At 40.1% G+C, this 5000-nt stretch overlaps 1 protein-coding gene across 3 annotated transcripts in view; it reads right to left on the bottom strand.

Annotated features, from left to right (window-relative positions):
- Window positions 1-5000, bottom strand: part of eml5 (EMAP like 5) — a 184432-nt gene that overhangs the window by 46999 nt on the left and 132433 nt on the right. The gene's annotated exons all lie outside the window — the stretch shown is intronic.

Below are 5000 nucleotides of genomic sequence, written 5' to 3'. Positions count from 1 at the left end.
AGAAACCTTGTGAATAGTTCTGATTTTTTTTACTACACTAACGAGGTTGAAATATAGACTTTGCCTACAGCATCTCCTTAACAGTAATGTTAACAAAATGACAGCATTCATATGACAAAGAAAAGCAGATAGCTTTGTCTGACGGTCGAGTGGGTTAGGCCTAATGCACGTATTTCCAGAACAGGTCTGCAACTTTCAGGCAGTTCTGAGTTCGAATCTAGACAGGAGCAGAGCCATATAAAGGCCTAGGCCTATTGTTATCATTTTTTGCAAGGTGTTGCTCCTGGCAATACTTGTTTATAAGACGTTTGGTGATTAATTGATAGCTGTTTTTGGGACACGTTAAACGTTCTTTATAATGAGCGCATCCGGAGAGTAAAACGACTGTTACGCGATGTTACAACTGTAGGCTACAATGATTGCAATACAAAAATATGCGCGTGTTAGTTTAGTTAGTTTTGTGATGTTTTGCACTTTTGCCTCATGTGTTTTCAGGTTTGAGGGCTTTTTTGGCATGATTGACCTTGGTTAGACTGCATATGTTATTTCTCCGTATGGAAAATAAAGTTAATTTTCGACACACGTCTGTTATTAGTTCAATAACAAGTGTTGCTTGTTAAAACATGTGACTAGTGAAACTCAAATGATTTTAGAAATATTTAGCCAAAGCCAAAAAGTGTTAGAGAAGGAGAGACGCCGGTGCAGCTCAGATGTCTTCTTAATTTTCTTTATTCTTTAGTAAAAGGTGCAGAACATTATTAAACTTTGACTAACGTTTCGATGTTCGTTAGTCAAAAACATCGACACATCGAAATGTTAGTCAACGTTTAATAATGTTCTGCACCTTTTACTAAAGAATAAAGAAAATTAAGAAGACATCTGAGCTGCACCGGCGTCTCTCCTTCTCTCTAAAATATCTGTCCTGGCCTGGTTGCAACGGATTGTGGCCAAACGACAGAAGCGCGGAGAACCCTCCTTTGTCTACCAAAAAGTGTTACTTTGTGCCCCGCGCTCCCCCACTGCTTGTGAAAGAAGGGGATGGGGGAGGGGGGCTTAACGTGAAAAAGCTTAATGTCACAAAACGGCAACGAGTCGTTTTAGGCTACAGGCCTTCATAATGGTAGGCTACAGGAAGTGGGGGGAGGGTATGATGTTCTTTTGATGTATTTTGCAACATTTGCTTGTTAGGCTGGTCTACTGTCAATGTCCTGTACAGGTCAATGTTCAACAATTGCTGGTGTAGGCCTAGGCTATTAATCAATTAGGGACTGTTCGTTATTTATTTAATTAAGGGGCTTCCGGAGGAGTTTTGGGAGCGTTAGTCAAAAAAGACGTGACCCTCCCTCGCCAGCAAGAATTTTTTCTATGACCCTCCAAAGTGATTGAGAAAAAACGCATGACCCTCCCCAGTCCCAACAATTTATTGATGCCTTAGGCTACTGGGTCAATTTGGGAGCTTGCATGCTACGACTCCTTCCTTGAAATGCCTTGAAAAGGCTGTCGTTTGCACAATTTCACAAATAATCACCGGGACCGAAACAAACCTGTCAACTTTTCCCGGGTTTATCGCGTATTTTAACTTTTTCCTCGCTGTCTTAGGAGGAGCTGCAGGGCCGTCGCAAGGGGATGTGAGGCCCTGTGCGAACTTGACAGATGCAAGGCCCTTTTCACTTACGTGCATGAAATCATGCGATAGCTTAGGCTACTTTACACATAGCCAAGGCTACCGTTGGTGTATTTTAATAGTAGCCTAGTCTAATCTAACATTCAATTGTATAGCCTATAACATTAGCTGAGTCACATATTTGGCCATATGGTGTTTATCATAGGCTACATCACAAAACCAAATAGTGTAACAAAGGCGAACACTTTAACAGGGGGAATTAATTGGGAATGAATCATTGTGCTGAACGGTATTTGTCAATGAGCAGAAACACACACGACATTCAAACTATTGATAAGATGTACTGGTCTGCATCTATAGGCTAACATTGAACAAATAAATGACACTGACTCGCCATATCCTGACTCAGGAAAAAAAACATTTTCTTGCTTTGCCGCAAACTCAGCAATGCAATCATAGGCCAGTTTGCAGGTAGCCTAACGTCTTTTTCATAGAAGGGAGAGCCCAGTCTCTCCTGTGACATGGAGGTGCGCAAATAGTTTTTAATAGCCTGTTCAACTTCGAAAAGCTTCGTTCACCCGATGCCAGTCACTGATCGCAATTTCAAAGTTCGGAAAGCTTAATCTTTTTAAGTTTTAAGTGCAGTGGCCCCTATCTGCCCCCTTTGGAATTATATCTCGAGCCTATTATAAGGTCCAGTGCGTTATGTCCTGGGATTCGGATGTGCTCAAAATGAAAAGAAAAAACACTTTTTTATAGATGGTTATGAGGAGCAATGTGAGAGAGAAATTTGATGATCATTGATCGTTGTTTTGGGACGTTAAGCCTTTTCCATAGGCGTCAGTGAAGGAGATTGAAGAATGACCATTTTTTTATACGAAAATATTTCTTAACTACAGAAACTCAGTGTCTAAAAACTCAGTGTCATTCAGACTCAACCCTCTTGTTGTTTTATTATCTTTTTCGTTGTCGTTTGAACGTTGGCAAGCAGGCATGTTGCGGTTGCAATTTAAGTGAAATTTCTACAGGCCTACAACATGCTGTTAGGCTGGGCTACTGTCAATGTACTTGTACAGGTAAATGTTCAACAATTGCTGGTGTACAGGTTATATAATCAATTAGCTAAATCATTTGTCCAGCTGTTTAAAAAAAATTTCGTGCTACATTCAAACGCAAAAGGTGCTTTGATATATTTTTCGTTTGAACGTCGGCAAGCAGGCATGCTTTGGTTGCAATGAATGAGGATAATTGCTTTTTTTTGCATTATTTTGAATATGACTCACTCCAGTCTCAACAGCATGTACTTTTTCCACACGCTAAGTTCTAACACACATAGGCCTATCCCCTCTCGCTTTCTCTCTCTCCATCCCTGCACACGGTGCTTTCTTAAAGGAGCTGCACCATTTTACAACAATTGCATCTACATTTTCATATTAGAATGTTTTGTCAAGTGTAAGCTTAAACTACCGTGATCAATTTAAGTTCCTGTGCCCCCGCTGCGTCATGGAAGCAGTAAGTCAGTCGCATAAAAAATAGTAGTGGCACCCAAGTGACATCTTGTGGTTGTTTGTGTCAACTGCAGTTCGTGCCATTTCTGCTGAGAAAATGGGGTGCGTGATTCATGAAGGAACCCGTCCAAACTTAACGGGGACTTAAAGTGCTAAAAACCGGAATTTTCCTTTAAGTGAATGTTACGTCTACTCCTTGTTTATGTAAACAAGGCTAAGTTAGTTACGTTTACTCTTTGTTTATGTAAACAAGGTTAAGTTAGTTACGTTTACTCTTTGTTTATGTAAACAAGGCTACGTTAGTTACGTCTACTCTTTGTTTATGTAAACAAGGCTAAGGTCAGTGTTGGTTCTTAGGATGGTTCTGTGTGGTTCTGAGTGTTCTGTGTGGTTCTGTACAGTCTGTCACCCTTGTTATCATGATGCCATTTTGAAAGAGGATTAGCTACCTATGACAGAATGAATGAATCACCACACTAATCGTATTATGACTTTGGACCCACACTAATCGTATTATGACTTTGGAACCACACTAATCTTATTATGACTTTGGAACCACACTAATCTTATTATGACTTCTGATTCTAACCATCTATCTAACTATCTGGGCCCAGTTGTTCAAAAGAAATATGATCGGATTTCGGGAAAAAAGGATCCTGAAATGAGATTAAATCACATTATCTAATCTTGGTTTTTACACACAAACACACACACACATACACTCAGGGTGCGATTTGTAGGGGGGGATGGTGAGGATTTCCCCCCCTCTGGTTTTCCTATCCCTACCTCTGCTAAATTATTTTTATCCCCGGTGGGGACAACATTTATCCCCCTCTGCCCCTCATATTGATTAATTCTACTTCATATAAGTAAAGCGCTGCAACGTGAGAACAGTCTAGTAGGCTAGCCTACATAATAATCTGACATCAGAAACGCACCGTCACCGTCAGCACTGATGCTGCTGACACAGTGGCTGCGTGATAACTTAATTTGGCCTTGATCGTGCAGGACATTTCAGAATGTCGAGTGTGTAATCCATCATAAATGGCTAGTTTCAATGGAAAAGTTAGCTGGATAAATGAAAGAAAACGAGAAGGATTCAGTGAAGCATAATAATGTTTTAGAACCTTCAAAGTTAGAAAACTGATGCAACTGACATGGAGGACAACTGCACGTAGAGTAGAACGTAGGCCTATTGTCCAAAGGAACTTACATTAAATGAGGAGATATTTGCTGAATGTCACAAAAAGTGTTACAGAAATTGCTTGGCATCGCTTATTCAATGGCTCTCTACCGAAACACCTGTAGTTTGCGGAGGACGAACGAGAAAGCACTCGTTTGGTAAATCAGCCAGTAGGCTAGGCCTAGTAGACAAATAACTTTTAGAAATAATCTGTACTGCAAAAACGAATGTTGGTGGGTATTTAAACTATCTAGCGGGTGTTTTAACAGCTGCAAGAAATAGAAGCTTCATGGTCTTTATGTTCTGGTTCGTAAATTATTTTCATAAAACCTCAAGTTGCCCTATAACTTTTCTCTCCAAACTCTTCACTGCACTGTAGGCAATTAACTGACAGTATGATAGGCTATTTATTTTCTGTAGGCTACAATAAACACATTTCTTTTTTCAACTTTTGCAATATACGCACTTACTGAACACAAATCTACCAACTAACACTGTTAGCCAATTCACTAACTTAAGACTTCAGTGCCATCATATACAACGTTTTTTTACACAACAAATACAGAAAGGATGGAGGCAGCAAAAGTAGAGGAGTCATTTCAGATGGGGCAAGAACAAGGTGAATTTGTATGCTTGTCAAAACGTAGTCCTACCCTGCATTAGAGGAGCTGATCATCATACCAAG

This window comes from Alosa pseudoharengus, unplaced genomic scaffold, assembly GCF_046254945.1.
Source record: "Alosa pseudoharengus isolate Yale_2024_CS ecotype anadromous, Long Island Sound unplaced genomic scaffold, YU_APseudo_1.1 YU_APseudo_1.1_scf_2, whole genome shotgun sequence".
Taxonomy (NCBI): Eukaryota; Metazoa; Chordata; class Actinopteri; order Clupeiformes; family Clupeidae; genus Alosa; species Alosa pseudoharengus.
This window is presented reverse-complemented; position numbering and strand designations above follow the sequence as displayed.